The sequence below is a fragment of the Macrobrachium rosenbergii genome, chromosome 4 (assembly GCF_040412425.1).
Source record: "Macrobrachium rosenbergii isolate ZJJX-2024 chromosome 4, ASM4041242v1, whole genome shotgun sequence".
Classification (NCBI taxonomy): Eukaryota; Metazoa; Arthropoda; class Malacostraca; order Decapoda; family Palaemonidae; genus Macrobrachium; species Macrobrachium rosenbergii.
The window spans coordinates 51,155,531-51,173,569 of NC_089744.1; the positions used below are offsets into that span (position 1 = coordinate 51,155,531).

General features: G+C 43.6%; 1 protein-coding gene and 1 long non-coding RNA gene across 2 annotated transcripts in view; one reads left to right on the top strand and one right to left on the bottom strand.

The window, feature by feature from the left end:
• The window catches only part of LOC136834373 (uncharacterized), an 84,374-nt gene that overhangs the window by 51,414 nt on the left and 14,921 nt on the right, over window positions 1–18,039 (top strand). The gene's annotated exons all lie outside the window — the stretch shown is intronic.
• LOC136834379 (uncharacterized) overlaps window positions 13,431–18,039 on the bottom strand; it is a 46,485-nt gene continuing 41,876 nt past the window's right edge. Inside the window, exons 2-3 of the long non-coding RNA XR_010851770.1 lie at window positions 13,842–14,056; window positions 13,431–13,545 (exon numbers count right to left, since the gene is read on the bottom strand). This is a non-coding gene — a long non-coding RNA (uncharacterized lncRNA). The remainder of the gene's footprint in view (window positions 13,546–13,841; window positions 14,057–18,039) is intronic.

Genomic DNA, 18,039 nt, shown 5'->3' on the forward strand with positions numbered 1-18,039 from the left:
TTACACCAGTGCAGTGTACGAATATCGATCATTCGCATTAAGTAAAGGTCTGGATTTTACTTACTTCTTTATTACATGATACAATAATGCGAGTGTTCCGTGTCTATCGGCATTAGTCGCAATATTTGTCCTTCCTTAAGCTGTCCGTGTAGTAGGCCTCCAAAACAAAAAAAAAAAAAAAAAAACAAAAATTAACACTTACTGTATCATGGGTAGGAGGAATTAGTATCGCTGTCATACCATACTAAATTCTTTTACCTCAGGCAAGAAGATATGGAAGGACGTGTGTGTGTGTGTGTGTGTGTGTGTGTGTGTGTGTGTGTGTGTGTGTGTGTGTATCATTCAGTGGTGTATAAATTTCCGATAAATGGAGTTAATCCAAGTCTCAGCAATTTCAAGTGTGTGTGGGACTATTCGTTGTCTTTTGTTGGAGTCCCACACTGTTAAGAGAGAGACACACACACGCCTATACATATATATATATATATATATATATATATATATATATATATATATATATATATATATATATATATATATATATATATATATATATATATATATATATATATATATATATATATATATATATATATATATATATATATTCGTCATTGCCTCCAAAGACGTGCTAATTAAAGAGCCACTGTGAAACTGCATCCGGATTAATATATCCAAGGTCCAGCCAGATAATGGAAATTCTAGACACTGTATGAAGAAAAAACACTTTATGGACGAGAAACGGCAACTTCGTACCCTGACCCTCCAACCTCGTCAAAACTGCATAACCATATACTCTATAACATGCTTATAATCAACAACCAACGCACTTTAAACTATAAACGGGATGGATGTTAAACTATACCTTGTTTCCCATATATATAACAATGTTTACCTACATTATATGCATACGACAATACACTACACACAATCCAGTATGTACTGTACGTGCAGTACAGAACGCTGCCGTACTGTACAGTAGTTTCACTAAACATGGTCAGAAGAGACGTTGAGGTGCCTAGAGGGTCCTGGTCATCAAGAGGTGGCAGAGACTTAACAAATTCCTGGCTATATAAAATCTGGCTCTTTAAGAAACGTGCCAAAGTGTTCACCTGCATTTCTGAGCTGAACGATCAAGTTACTGAAGAGGTGGATGGAGGCTGGCTTGGGTGTAAGGGGGTTAGGGGGCCTGAAGAAGCTGTCGAGGCTACTCTAATGATAAGAACAATGATTCTGCTTCAAAACCACCACCTTGAACACATTCAGCAAACTCTGCAGCCCTAGGGAAGGCGTTACAGTAGATGTTGGGATTCTCCATTACCTCAGTGAATATATTGAAGAATATCAACATGTACTTACATGAAGGGGCTAGTTATGATGCAGCCTCCTTGTCATTGTTGTCGTCGTCCTCTTCAGGGGATTCCTCCTCCATCTCACCAGCAGCAATTGCAGAAGCTACTTCACTGTCAGACAAAAGCTGGAAGCAAGGATCACCACCAACGTCACCGAACCACTCTCGTATGTCATCCAGAGGAAAGTCATCACCTCCCTTGGTGACTGGGGTATAAAAGTCACCCATATTGAAACCTTGAAAGTCGATCAGACCTTCTTCCCTTTCAGGGCACAGTTCCAAGCATGCTCCAGTGTCTGGTGACATCTTTCAAAGCATCTGAGAAGTTGTAGATGGCAGATTTCAGTGAATACTTTTGCAGATTTTTCAGTCTGTTTCCCCATGTATCCAAGCCTGGTTCCTTCTCCTCCTCATCCTTGAACACCTCCAACGCCTCCTCCAAGAATTTCCTCTGGTATAGCAGTTTTGTGGTAACAATAATACCTAGGTCCATTGGTTGAATGAATGCAGTCATATTAGGAAGCAAAAACATGACCCTAATATGACCTCTGTCACCAACCAACTGGGTTGTGGTAGGATGCGCAGGCGCACTGTTGATGGGAAGCAAAGCCTTCACCTGGTGTCTAGCAATCAGAAATGATCTTGGAGGTGAACCAAGCCTTTACTGAATGGTAACAAACCACTAAGAGACTATCCTTCAACACCCTCAAGGTTTGTGGTTGCTTTGCATGTCCAACCATGATGGAGTTGCAATGACAGCTACCAGAAGCACTTGCACAGAAGAAGACATGAATTGCTTCAAAAGCTTTTGACCAGATAAAGTCTTTTCCTTCTCATCAGCCAAGTTGGTGTATAAATTTCCAATAAATGGAATTGTACATTTGCCTTAAAATAAGGCCTTTGTTTCTTATCAAGTCTTACAACATCTGCTGAATTTCCCCTACTACCTCCTCAGAAGCATCCAAGACTTTGCCACAAGTCTTTTTGTTGGAAGACCAAGTCGAATCTTAACTGAAACAGCCAACCCTCAGGTACCTTAAAGTCTGCAGTCCTATGCAGACCTGCAAACTTCTTACTAGCTGCACACTTCACTTCAGCAATATGAATAAGCACACCAGCCAACCTTCATGATGTGTGACACTGACCAGTTGGCCTCGATCCTCTTGACGACTTCCAGCATTTTTGAAGGGTTTCCACCTGGTCTTCTTAGCCCCCACCAAATATTTAAATGAGGGACTATTGTACCATGATATACTCGTCTCCCACGAGTTGTAAGGTGGATATATCCAAGCCATCTGCATCTCCGTTTCAATACATCGTATACACAGTGAACTTTTGTAATCTCCCTAATGGTATAATTTCTCACTCCTAAGTTTTTTCTTAAGTATTATTCTCAAACACACAAGATCTTTCAGATAGTTTCATATTCATTCCCAGATTTATAGCCATACAGCAATACATATCGGGCTAATCTAATTTAAATTATTATTCAGCCTGCCCATTATTTGATTTTCCTTTTCAATCTATGATAAAATACGAATTCAAAAGGAACTGTATTGGATATCACTGTTCCTATATATCAGAAAAATCAACCTCATTATACTATCATTACTTCTAAAAATCAACCTCATTATACTATCATTACTTCTATCTTTAAGTCTTGTGGTGGCTTGCTGATTAAAACAGCATAATCCAAATAGTCTAAAACTGTCAGGTGTCTATCATTAATTTAATCCATCTCTGCCTTCACTAACCACTTTTCACCTTAAAATGCATAACAAGGCCAAAAGCAAAGTTGACCTAGCTCCCCTGCACCACCCTACTATTTACTTCAGATTCACTTGACAAGAATCCATCAACTGTAACATGGTATCTACTGCGTTAATGAATTCTTTCAATAAGCTTTACCAACTTAAAGGGAATGCCATAGTGACGCACGACCTTTCTTAAGGAGTTCTTCAAATTCCATACACTATGCACAATATATATTACCAAAATTATCTCATCAGCGTGACTCTTGCTTTTTATAAAGCCAGTTCATTCACATCTCGAATTTGATCATTTCTTTCCTCAAGTCTACTGAGGATGAGTATGCAGAATATTTTCATCACAACTGAGTTAATTACAATGGTTCCAAATTTACCACATCCAGTCAAGGTGACTTTCATTGGTACCTTTGTAAAGTCCCCACTCAACGGGTTCTCTATGGTAGACATCCCATTTTCTATGGTCCCTTCACATGCGACCTAAGATCGGACAGTCGCAACCTTATTATCATTATAGTGAATTGTTTATTTATTATCTATTCATTTGCCCTTCTACCATGTATGTGTGAGAGAGTATTTTTATGTCCAACCAGTTACTGTTAATCATGATGTTTTCTGTATGTACCTGTCCTGGTTTTGCAGAGAAATAGTTTGACCTCAGATCACATGGAAAATTTTTGTACTCGCAGTCTCTGAGTATACACAGACGTCTGCATGCTGCTTTATAAGCAGGTCGCTTCCATAATAAACTAGCAGTACTTGTCTTTCTGCTCTTTCTTTAGCACCTCTCAAAGCCATTAACGGACCCAAACAGCAACTTAGTCTTTGCCCAATGAACCAACCCATGCCCCTAACGGACTAACTACAACGCTCTAACAAAGCGTTCGGGCGTTACCAACCCTCATCGGCAAATCACCAGTGTCATTAGCAGACCCATACAGCCAGCTCCCAAGCATTTATTGGCGTGAGTGTTCCCTCACACTCCAAGTGAGAGTGTGGAATGAGCATGGATGCAGACATTCCCCGCCAAACATGGGATATATCATCACATCAAGATACGGGGCCCCCCGACACACGCAAAGTTCCAGAGGCTTCTCCCACAGCACCTTCAGGAGGCCAAGAAGGCCTTTGTCAAGATGGAGCATATGGGCATATGCAGGAAGGGCCCCAGCCCATGGGCTTCCCCCCTTCACATGGTGCAGAAAACAGACAGCTCCTGGAGACCCTGCAGCGACTACAGGCAGCTCAACCTTGCTACAGACCCCGACCACTACCCTCTACCAAACATGCAAGACCTAACGGCCTCCTTCCACAAATCATATTTCCAAGTACCAGTAGCTCCAGAAGACATCCACAAAACTGCCATCATCACACCCTTCGGGTCCTACATCTTCGCCTTCTCCACCCTCGGCCTGAGGAATGCAGGGGCGACCTTTCAGAGACTGGTGGACAGCATCCTGGGGGACCTGAACTTCTGCGTCTGCTACGTCGATGATATCCTAATTTTTTCCAGGTCCCACAAGGAACACCATTGGCACATCCAGAAGGTCCTGCAGCGCCTGCAGGAGTATGGCCTCGTCATCAGGTTTGACAAGTGCACCTTCGGCGTCGATAAGGTGGAATTCCTGGGCCACGAGATATCCCTGGGAGGCGTCCGCTCAGTTGCATCGAAAGTCGAGGCCATCGTCAGGTTCCCCACCACTACCTCTGTCAAGGCCGTACAAGAATTCCTTGGGATGGTCAACTACTACAGGAGATTCATCCTGGGGATCACGCACACCATGGGCCCCCTGACAGAGATCCTCAAGGGCTGTCCGAAGACCTTAGTGTGGGGTCCCGACCAGCAGTGGGCCTTCTCTCTGACAAAGGCCACCCTCGCCAAGGCAACAGCTTTGGCCCACCAGGACCCCAGCGCCCCCCTCCAGCTAACAATGGACGCCAGCAACGCCGCCTGTGGGGCCGTCCTGGAGCAGGTCGTCAACGGAGCCCCTCAGCCCATTGCCGTCTTCGGCAGGAAGCTCAGCCCATCACCTTCTCCAGCAGGAAGTTCAGTCACACCGAGTCCCCCTACAGCACCTTTGATAGGGAATTCTTCGCGGTGTACCAGGCGGTACGCCACTTCAAGTTCCTCCTGGAGGGTACGCCCTTCACAGTTTGGACGAACCACCAGCTGCTGGTCCACGCCTTCACAAAGTTGGGAGATGCATGGTCCTCCAGGCAGCAGCGGTACCTCGCAGCCATTGCGAATTCACCTGCACCATCAAGTACCTTCCAGGCAAGAAGAACCCAGTAGTTGGCGTCCTCTCGAGGATCGAAATCGATGCAGTGCAGCTAGGGATTGACTACGAGGACCTTGCCCACAAACAAGCCGCCAACCCAGAGACTCCAGCCTACCGCACTGCCATCACGTCGCTGAAGTGGAAGGACGTCCCCCTCGGCCCTGGAGGGCCAACACTGCTGAGTGACATAAGCACTGGCCACCCATGCCCACTAGTGCCCGCCTCCCGCCATCGGCTGGTCTTCGTCATCATCCATGGACTGTCCCACCCCTCCAGAAGGATGATGGCCAGGCTGCTGGTGGAGAAATTCGTCTGGCATGGCATACGGAAGGACGCAACGGTCTGGGCAAGACAGTGCATTCAGTGCCAGGCCAGTAAAGTAGGGTGGCAGTTTTCCCCAGCCAGGGAGACGTTTCGGGCATATCCATGTCGACGTCGTGGGTCCTCTTCCCCCATCAGGAGGAGCAAGGTACCTTCTAACAGTCGTCGACCGCTCCACCAGGTGGCCCGAAGCTATGGCCATGGAAGAAGCCACCTCCGGTGCATGCGCAGAGGCCCTCCTCTCCAGCTGGATCAGTTGTTTTGGTGTCCCGGACCATATAACCACGAACAGGGGCCCTGCCTTCGTGTTGGAGCAATGGGCCACCCTGGCACGCCTCCTGGGGACCACTCACCACACCACCACCGCCTACAACCCTGCAGCCAATGGAATGGTGGAAAGGTTCCACAGGTCCCTGAAGTCGTCCCTCATGGCTCGTTGCACCTCTGACAGTTGGAAATATCAGCTGCCCTGGGTCCTCCTTGGGTTGAGGACAGCTCCCAGAGCCAACGGCGATCCATCCGCAGCAGAAAAGGTCTTCGGGGAGACCCTCGTAGTCCCGGGAGAACTCATCACAGGAGAGCGGGACGACTTATCATCACAGAGGCTCCATGACAGGGTTGGGAAGTTTGCCCCCTGCTGGGGGACATATACCGACGGGAAGTCCCCCTTCATGCCTCCCGGTCTGTCCTCCATCACCCACATCTTCATCAGGGATGATGCCGTATGCCCACCCTTAACCAGGCCCTACAGGGTGTCTTTCCTCATGCTTGGGTGGAACAAGAAGGCATTCTGGCTAGCCATCCACGGGAAGGAAGACTGGGTTTCAATTGACCGTCTCAAGCCCGCATTTCTGGAGGAGGACATCGGGGGCACTTCCCAAAGCCTCCCGTAGGAGGTGGCGCCCCCTCAGCCCGCCCTGTCAGCAAGAAGGCCTCGTGGGCGCCCCGGAAGGTCCCAGGACCCGGCAGCAGAACAGCTCAACACACCCATCCATAGGACACCGTGGAGGACAACCACACACCCCAGCTGGCATCAAGGAGGCGGGGCCCCTTCCACCGCCCCAGCAGATACCTGCTGTGATCAGATGTTACCCACGTCTTGGGGGGGAGTATTGTAAAGTCCCCACTCAACGGGTTCTCTATGGTAGACATCCCATTTTCTACAGTGCCTTCACACGCGACCTAAGATCAAATGGTCGCAACCTTATCATTATTGTGAATTGTTTATTTATTATCTATTCATTTGCCCTTGTGTGACAGAGTATTTTTATGTCCAACCAGTTATTGTTAATCATGATGTTTTCTATATGTACCTGTCCTGTTTTGCAGAAAATAGTTTGACCTCGGGTCACACATAAAATTTTTGTACTCGCGGTCTCTGCGTATATGCAGATGTCCGCATGTCTCTTTATAAGCGGGTCGCTTCAATAATAAACTAGCAGTACTTTGTCTTCCTGTTCTTTCTTTAGCACTTTTCACACCTCTATTAATACTTAGTCCTATCATCAGGCTTTGTTTCCTCGTTCCATATTCTACAAAGCAGTCTAGTTAGCAATTCCATTTTTGCATAAAATCTTCTCTGCAATGATGCTATCACAGCCTTGTATCTTTCATTCTGTAAGATACTTTATTGCTAATTCCACCTTGAAAACAGTGAATTCATTTAATAGTTAATTCTTGTGATTCATTTAAGTTCACTCCAGACCTTAGTATTTATCACATTCAACTTTGCAATCTTCATCCCCTACATGAAATTTTCCTTTAAGTACCTTCTGGTTTCTATTCTTTATTGTATCTCAGATCTCCTCTGATAATCATGTTATTCCATATCCCAGTTCTTCTTTTCCAGTAGACTGATACATATATATGATGCTACTCCAGTCCTCATTGATTGTCTGCACTTCTTCAGATATGGTTTTCAGAAATGTTACTGTTGAAAAAGCCTCTAGATGTTCGTTTCGCAGAACCTAGGTACACTTACAACTTTTTTTGGGGGGAGAGGGGTGCTTTGATTTCAGCTTCAGTGTTGCAATGACAAGGTGATCAATGCCAACATCTTTTCCTTTATAGCTCCTATCCTTCCTCAACTTTCTTTTTCTCTCTTGATTAATGGCTATGTGATCAATTTGGTTTTGTGACCGCTGGATACGTGCAAACATATTTATGCAAGTCCCTTTGTAGAAAAGGTACCTCCAATTACCAAGTTATTTGCAGCATGAAAACTAATAAGTTTCATTATTTTCGTCTGCAGTCTCTTTCAGGCCTTCCTAGCCCAATAAAACTTCCATACCTTCATTGTTCCTACTAACTTTTCAGTCACATCATGAACACAATGTCATTCGCCTCAATTACTTTACTCTTTTCCCTGAACTGGTTTTGCCCTTGCAAGGCAGCTAGCTCAGGATCTACCTAACTCCTAGAATGGGATATGAGTTTTAATATCTTACTAAAGGACTCCTAACACTACTCAAAGGTGTCTATGGATATTTGCATGCTACCTCTGATGAGTGAAATTTATTCCATGACAAATGGTACATTCATTCTGGATCTTTTATGACATAAACTATTAGACCACTGCCGTACCACCACTTCAATGACAATGAACTAGCTAAATTACAATATTCTTACAAGTATACAATTTCTTACATTAGAACGTACAATCGTAGTAAACAAAGGAGTAGCCAGAATTTTTTTAAATGAGTTGTTATAATTGAACGAGAGAGGTGCACATTCCTCCTTGGTTTTATATGGAAAATGCTTTCCTCAACTGAGATACTATGCCATGAATGTCACGAGCTCATTGGCACTAGTCACAATAGTTACGATTACTGGATTAACGAATTATACTTACTTAGTGACTTCTACTCATTACAAGACTTAAATTACAAGGTTACTACTACTACTTACTGAATAAGTTCTAGGCTGTTACTATGGAGTTATTAAGGCAGACATCACGCCAGGTACCTCCTCTGGGTAGGAGCCAGGATCACTCTCAGAAAAGGCACTGTGCCAAGGAGGCATGAGTGCCAGGGTGAGCTTGTGGCTCCTGCAACTACTTGGCTCTCTTCTGCCTTCTTCTTCTTCTTCAGGTTCCTCCAAGGCCTATCTATGACAGTCCTAGAAGGTGATGAGGGCACCGACTCTGGGGAAAGGCCAGAAGTGCTGTCGGGCGAGAAATTAGGGGTAACCTCAGAGGCTACTGAGAGCTCCCTACTCTGGCTGCTGAGACAACCGGAGCAAGAGTGGTCTCAACCTCTGCATCCGGGGAGGCCAATTCCTGGTCTCCCAGAGAAGGTGTAGCAGTAAGATCCACCCGGGGTTCATCCTCTGGGGATGGATGTGTTGAGAAAGAAGCGTCGGGTGCCAGAGGCTCTCAAGTTGCTACGATCAATACGGTGTAGGTTCCTGGACCTCCCGTAGGAGGATCCATGTCATGATCTGGATCTGGCACCATGGTAGGGCAAGGCACAGGGGCCCAATTCTTGTGGTGGCTCAACGTTCAAGATGGACAAAGCATGGCACTGCTCAGAACTCGCAAGTGGCACTGGCAGAGATTTATATTCAGGTATCCTGATGAGGGGTCCGGAGGTGCAATACTGTGCAGATGTCTTGAGTTGGGCTGAGACAGAGATTCCTGTCCCAGATGGAGGTCTGAGTATCTTGGAGATGCTTGGGTTGTGGCGTCCCCTGGGTGTTGCTTATTAGGGCAGCCCCCCCCCCAATTAGTGTAGTGGCTTGACACCTTGCATGCTTGACAGCAGTACTACTTCCTGTTAATGTCCTTTCGTGCAGAGGGAGGACTTCGTTGGTGGCTGTCCTTTCACGAAGAGGGAGGGCTAGGCCTGGAATTGCATGGAGTGTGCCCCTTCCATTGACCACTTTGGTGGGCGGAAGGTAATTTTTCTTTTGGTGGCATGGGAGTCAATGTGGCTGTGCTCTTGGTTGGTGATTCTACAGTCGCTGCCTCCATTGTGGAGGTAGCGGGGCTACAGAGTGGCATTGGGGAAGGGCTTCCCCAGAGGAGGTCCCAACCCAACAGGAATTCCACCCTGGGCTTGATTCCACTCACTACGCCAGTGTGGTGAGGTAGTGTGACCTTAGGTGTTGTGACCTGGATCTTGACGGTGGGGATGGATTTGGTGTGGCCCTCTACCCATTTCATCTCCCACCAAGTTTGTTCGTCAACAGTGACACTGGCTGGGACTTGGCGTCTGTTAATTAAGCTGTCTGCTGCAGTGTCTACCGTAACCGGTAGGGTCACTGGCAGGGTAGAGCCATCAAGGGGTGCCACTGAGATGGACTGAGCTTCCAGCCTCTCGGGGTGAGGTATCCCCGTGGCCTGGCCACAGAGGATGTGGTACTTATCAAGTTGATGATCTTGGTGGATGGGACATGATTTGGGCAAGCCAGATGTCCAGGACTATAGTGGCCGGAAGCACCACAGGATCGACAAGTGCCCTTTGTGGGGGCTCAGATACCTACGGTGACCACTGGTGGAGAAGATTGAGTGGAAGTAGATGGAGAGGAGTTCTGGTTTTTGGGAGGAGGCTGCTTGTGGGTGCCCAACTTGTAGCGACAATCGAATTCGGTGTACCCCACCTTCTTACAGTGGGTGCAAGTGGGCTTGCCAGGTGAGTTGAGCCTGAGAGGTACCCAGGTGGCACTATGTGCCACTGAGCGTGCTGTGAGACTGGTTGTAGGTTTCCCAGGAATGGCCATATAGCAGGTTTCCATAAGTGTTGTGGAGTGCTTGTCATTGAGATACACAGCAAGGGTCCCAGGGACACATTGGAAGAGATCCTCCAGCATGGTCCAGTTGAACAGGTCCTCAAAGGTGGTGTATGACAGGGAGTCGAACCAGCATGTCCCGGATTGGGTCTTGTGACAGGTCCATTCGGTCCAGGACCAGCCGACTTCCTTGGCAAGACCTCGAAACTGCTGTCTCCATTTCTCCAGGGTTATCTCGCAGGCTTTGGTTATGACCCTACAAACTTCTACCATGTTGCCTCTTGCACTCTTCTCTAATGAGCAGAGGGCTGCCTTAGCTTTACCTTCCATGTATTGGCAAGCACTAAGGCCCTCTCCATCTTGGTGGTGTTGTAGTTGTCAGTGTCTCTATCTCCTCCAACCATGCCTCTGGCTCTTCCTCAGTCCACTTGGGGACTAAGGGAATCAATGCTTGATATGGGAGCATTTGGTGAAGCAGGTGTGGTGTTGGAGGCTTGTTGGGCAGCCAGAGCTTTGGCATTTTTTTTTTTAGCCTCCTCCAGCTCGAGATCCTTCTCCTTGAGAGCTAGCTCGCTTTCCTTGAGGGCTAATTCATGCTGTCTTTTCTTCTCTTCCCTTGCATCTTCAGCTTCCTCTGTCTGTCCATGTATTGGCAAGCACTAAGGCCCTCTCCATCTTGGTGGTGTTGTAGTTGTCAGAGTGTCTCTATCTCCTCCAACCATGCCTCTGGCTCTTCCTCAGTCCACTTGGGGATTAGGGAATTAATGCTTGATATGGGAGCATTTGGTGCAGCAGGTGTGGTGTTGGAGGCTTGTTGGGCAGCCAGAGCTTCGGCATTTTTTTTTTGAGCCTTCTCCAGCTCGAGATCCTTCTCCTTGAGAGCTAGCTCGCTTTCCTTGAGGGCTAATTCAGGCTGTCTTTTCTTCTCTTTCCTTGCATCTTCAGCTTTCTCTCTGTCTTGTCATACATCATCTGTTCTGCTTTTTCTTCCTCTTGCTCAGCCAGCTCATCCAACTGTTCCTTGACCAAGTGGCGAGCTCCTCTCCTTCATAACCCAGGTCCTTGCCCAAGTTTCAGGATGGCTAGGCAACATTCCAGCGACATGGTTCTGGGAGGGTAAGGACATCTACATTGGATGATTGGAAATACTTATGAATTGGGGAAGTGTCCCTCAGATTTGGGTGACACTTTGGTGGTGTGGCACCTTTTCAGTAAGGTGGCACTGTGGCTGCGTGTGCTGTACAAAGGTCACATATATGGCACTCTGTATCTTCAGGTACAGGGGTAGTGGCTTAGTAACAGGACTTTTTGTCTTTGGTGGCACTATGGTGCCGCTGCGTTCCCAGGAATCAACACTCTTGGTGTACAACTACTTGTACTAAGGGAAAATGCACTCTGCCCAAGCAGAGCGTAAGTAATGAGTAGGAGAAAAAGGAAAGGTACGAGGAAACAGATAGGTAAGCGCTTCAGTTGGTTCCGACAGCACCTCAGGTTAGTGGCACTGTGGAAAAGGAGAATCAATTTTGGTTTCTTTGGCACTAATGGGTGACTAGTTCCTAGTACTAGTGGTGCTGCTTCCTTTCATGAGGCGGGAGGAAGGCTTTATACTTAAGTCTGGATAAACAGACCCCACTCATGGTGGACAGTTGTCAACAACTGTGGTTAATTCTTAACTTATCCTCAACTATCCATGGGATGGGACAGAGGTGTTTCTCTTTATGTCGGCCTGTTCTTTCTGTGAAGACAGCGCAAGTACTCTCTGAGCTACCTAAAGCGCTCAAGAAAAGTGGAGAAAATAAAAAAAATAAATGAAGCAAGTTCTAGCACACAAGTGTGTGGGCAAAGTTTGCACTGCGTGAGAAATGAGAAAAGAAAGGGAAACAAAAATTAAATGAATACTAACAGGTTTTCTCATCTTGAATACTCTGATTAATTTGGCTATGTTATGTAATGGGTTATCTGCCAATATCAGCGTGCCCAATTACTCCATGCTCTTATTAATCCTTGGTAAAATTCTTGAATTTGTGTACCAGTACGTATCGTTAAATTATCACGAGTTTCTTTTTATTTATTTCCCTGCTAAGATGTGTATTTTTCTAGGAACTTCTTTTATATTTCCTAACTAATTGGCTAACAGTTTTTTGTCCTATATCCTAAGGACTTATGAAATTGTCCGTCCTACCCCAGGAGAGAAATGCTGGGCACACATGCTCTCCTTCCTTTGTCATGCACTAAGCTAACTAGTTCAAAAATTTAGTATCATGCATTACTCGCTGACCAGCGAATAGCAAAATAATAAATCTGGCTTGATAACTCAGCTTAACATCCTAGAAAAGAAATCCAACAGACGATGATTCAAACACTACGCTGTATCTCTAACTTTTCCTATTCGTAAATTGTAAATTCACAGCTCATTTACTGCACACTTTCCTACCTACTCTATCTTATTCATATAACAATGATATTAATATTACTTACCTTGGCCTGTATCCTTCTTTGCTTGGGAGATATTGCATGAAATTAATATGATCTGACTTTCAGCTTTTAATTAATTTGTAGTTAATTTACTCCAAGTTATTTATATCTCTGTTGGATAGCTAGCAACAGCTAATGGGTAATTAATTACAGAGATCCATAGCAAGTCGTCGCCCATGTTACGTGGGTCAGTCGGTTATTTACTTTAATAATTAATTCATTGGAGTTATATTGCCTTGCTTCACTTAAGACCCACGTAATTCTGCCAGTTAAGGCCCAAACAAAGCTCTAAGGGACAGATAATGAAATGGACTAGGTCGCCAGATGAAAACTAGTATCAGAAAATAGATGTTCATTTCACAACCACATGGATTAATTAAGTAAACTTACTAAAATAAGGAAATGGATTATTTACAGGAGCTAACACCAGCTCAGAATATTAGTCCTAATCAGGACAGATACCTCAATACTAAATGTAATGATCAAAACAGATTCAATAAGCCTCTTCACTCACTATTATAAGGCAGCTGAATGCAGTGAATGTCGAACTGTGGCTTCTTGGCACTGATGATACAGATTCTTCTCCAAGCAAGAGGGAATGTCCAGGCTCAAGGTATACCCACATCTGGAAAATAAGTATCCAGATAACAATCTTGCACTAAAGAAGCTCTCACTCGTCATTAATTAATCACAAGGGAAGAATCTTATATCAAGAATAGTATTTTTAACACCATGCAGGGTGAGTTATGTGATTTTACTATACAACCATGAATGCACTTAATATCTAACTTCATAACGGGATATGCTTTACTAGGGGTTCATAGTCAGGGACTGCTTAAGAGATGAAAGTCTGAACAAGGGAAAGGAGAGATTCAGTTGAAGGGAAAGAGAACTGGGAGTAATTGCCACAATCCGACTTACTGCGGGATTAGATAATTCAGTGATCAGTTGTATTAAGATTCCTTAGTCCAGTTGGAGCAACAAACGCCCCACATGATGGAGACAAAATGAGAGAAACAAGGTGTGCTCAGAGAGAGAGAGAGAAACAGAGAGTGTGCGGTTGTAATCGAAGAGAGATGTGGGGAGACGCTCTCCCCCCACAAAAAGCCTACTTTGGGCTTGGCCATGGGTATCATCTGGAAAATGACAAAGGCTCATCAGTACACAGGCAAAGGAAAGTACGATTTAGGAACAGTATATCTAAGGTCTGGCTGCTGAGTTAGAATTCCCAGTCTGGCTATCTAAGTTTGAAAACAATTCCACCTTGCTCTTTCTCATGCAAGCAATCTACACTGTCTGTCTAGCTTTAACAGAAACTTAATTCATTATTCTACTAAGAGGCAAGGAAGGAAGGTCAAACAGCAAATATTTATATATATATATATATAATATATATATATATATATATATATATATATATAGAAATCATACACAATCACGTGTGGAACAGAAATAAATTTCTGACTCACGTCGATCGAACCCAGGCCTCTCAGGTGGAAAGCAAGGGCGTTATCCACTGGGCCACACAAGTCTTGGAACCTGAGAGCAACTGCACCCAAGGAATTACCTCTAATCTGGAAAATGAATTATCCCGAGTGAAAAGATAGAAATCATCAACACACAATCACGTGTGGAACAGTGACTCACGTCGGGATCGAACCCAAAGGTGGAAAGCAAGGGCGTTATTGGGAACAGTCTAGTTGGAACCTGAGAGCAACTGCACCCAAGGAATTACCTGGGCAAGCTAACTGCTTGCATACCAGCGAAACTTCCCGACTCAGCAATGACCCAATAGACAACATTTCATTCGAATGATCCTTCTGAGTGAATAAGATAGAAATCATCAACACACAATCACGTGTGGAACAGAAATAAATTTCTGACTCACGTCGGGATCGAACCCAGGTCTCTCAGGTGGAAAGCAGGGCGTTATCCACTATCCCACACAAGTCTAAAAGAAGTTGGAACCTGAGAGCAACTCAGGAATTACCTGGGCAAGCTAACTGCTTGCATACCAGCGAGCTATCTTAGACAACATTTTTGAATTACAATCATCAACACACCACGTGTGGAACAGAAATAAATTTCTGACTGCGGGATCGAACCCAGGTTTCAGGTCATGCGTTATCCACTGGGCCACACAAGTCTAAAAGAAGTTGGAACCTGAGAGCAACTGCACCCAAGGAATTACCTGTAACTGCTTCATACCAGCGAGTTTTCCCAACTTCCGACTCAGCAATGACCCAATAGACAACATTTCATTTGAATTATCCCTTCTGAGTGAATAAGATAGAAATCATCACGTGGTTAGTGGGCAACGTGACCTCCTTGTGATTAAGGTAAGGTTCAACAGGCTCTTCATTCTTCCCTTTGGATAAAGTTACAAGCATATCCAAAAAAGCGAGGAATTAGCGAAGTTAAGAGGGCATTGTATATTAGAATTACATATATATATATATATATATATATATATATATATATATATATATATATATATATATATATATATATATATATATATATATATATATATATATATACATATATATATATATATATATATATATATATATATATATATATATATATATACATACATATATACATATATATATATATATATATATATATATATATATATATATATATATATATATATATATATATATACATATATATATATATATATATATATATATATATATATATATATACACACATACATACATATATATATATATATATATATATATATATATATATATATATATATACACACATATATGTATATATATATATATATGTATATATATATATATATATATATATATATATATATATATATATACACACTTACACACAACACAGACGTTGTACACAGAGATGATAAGGTAGGTTTCCAAACTATACCCCTTCCCCTTTCCCCTTCCCTTTGTAACTTACGTGGTAACCGCTTGACCATGTGGCCATCAATTGCCCCAACTTAGATAATAGGGTAGGTTTCAAATCCGTATCCCCTTCCCCATCCCCTTTCCCCCTTCCCTTTGTAACTTATGTGGTAAATGCTTGACCGATTTTGACAAAATTTGGTGTATGGCCATCATTTAACCCAACTCAGATAATAGGGTAGGTCTCAAACCCGTGATCCTTCCCCTTCCCTTTGTAACCTATGTGGTAACTGCTTGACCAATCTAGATAAAATTTGGCACTTGGCCATCATTTGACCCAAATTACATGACAGAATAGTTTTCAAACCCATATCTCCTTCCCCTTCCCTTGCCCCCTTCCCTTCGTAACTTATGTGGTAACTGCTTGACCGGTGTAGACAAAATTTGGCGTATGGCCACCATTTAACCCAACTTAGATAATAGGATAGTTTTCAAACCCATACCCCCTTCCCCTTCCCCTTCCCACTTCCCCCTTCCCTTTGTAACTTAAGAAGTAAATGCTTGACTGATCTAGATAAAATCTGGCATGTGACCATCACTTGATCCAACTTAGATAATACGGCAGGTTTCAAATCCGTACCACCTTTCCCTTCCCCCATCCCCCTTCCCTTTGTAACTTATGTGGTAAACAAACTCTACAGGTTTATCATACCTCATTTCACGTACTTGATAACATAGAAATATATTACTGAAAATGCTTTTCTTTCCTGTGATTATTAATTCTGTATTAAGGTTTGTGTTTAGGTTTAGTGGGGGTTTTGTTTAGGTTTAGTGAGGATGTTTGTTTAGACTTAGTGGGGTGTTTCAGTTAAGTGGGGGTGTGTGTTTAGGTTTGGGGGGGTGTAAATGGGAGTCACCACAGTAATACCTGGATAAAAGGGACAGTCAGCACAGTACTACCTGGATAAAAAGGGCACTCAGCACAGTAATACCTGGATAAAAGGGCCAGTCACCACAGTAATACCTGGATAAAAGGGACAGTCAGCACAGTAATACATGTGTGACAGGCACCACAGTAATGTCTGGATAAAATAGACAGTCACCACAGTACCACAGTAATACCTGGATAAAATGGACAGTCACCACAGTAATACCTGGGTAAAAGGGACAGTCACCACCGTAATGTCTAGATAAAAGGGACAGTCAGTACAGTAATACCTGGGTAAAAGGAACAGTCAGCACAGTAACACCTGGATAAATGGGGGAGTCAGCACAGTAATAAATTGGTAAACGGGACAGTCATCATACTAATACCCGAACAAAAGGGACAGTCAGCACAGTATACTGGGATATATGGGAAAGTCAGTAGAGTAATACTTCGATAAAAGGGTCGGATCACCAGAGTAACATCTGGATAAGTGGGACAGTCACCACAGTAATAACTGGATAAATGGGACAGTCAGTAGAGTAATACCTGGATTAAAGGGACAGTCAGTACAGTAATACCTGGATAAATTGGATGGTCAGTACAGTCATACCAGGATAAGAGGGACAGTCACCACAGTAACACCTGGATAAATGGGACAATCACCACAGTAATAATTGGATAAATTGGGCAGTCAGCAAAGTAATTTTTTGATAAAACGTACAGTTAGTACAGGTAATTTCTGGATAAAAGGGTCAGTCACCACAGTAATACCTGGATAACTGGGACAGTCAGCACTGTAATATTTGGGTAAAGGGACAGTCAGCACAATAATTTCCTGGATAAAAGGTACACTCAGTACAAGGAGGTACAGGAAAATATTTCTAAATTCTTCAGAGTTTTCTCGGTCAGTGCCATTTATATATATATATATATATATATATATATATATATATATATATATATATATATATATATATATATATATATATATATATATATATATATATATATATGTTACAGTCAATGCCTAAATGCAGACAATTTGTAAAGTGACTAAACTTTTCAGACAATATGTGAATTGTCCGGTTCACCCAGTCAGTTCAGAAATCAGCTAAAGTTTACAGGCAATTTACCAAGTGACTAAAATTCTGATAGATTTTCTTGGCATACTGACTGAAATGTAATTAGCTAGTTTGCTTTTTGGCAGTTTGTGTGATGATGTCTTGGTAGTTTATCAGTGTGTGTGTGTGCGTTCATCTGATCCACACATTTTACCCTATCATTCAGATCCCCTTGTCCTGCC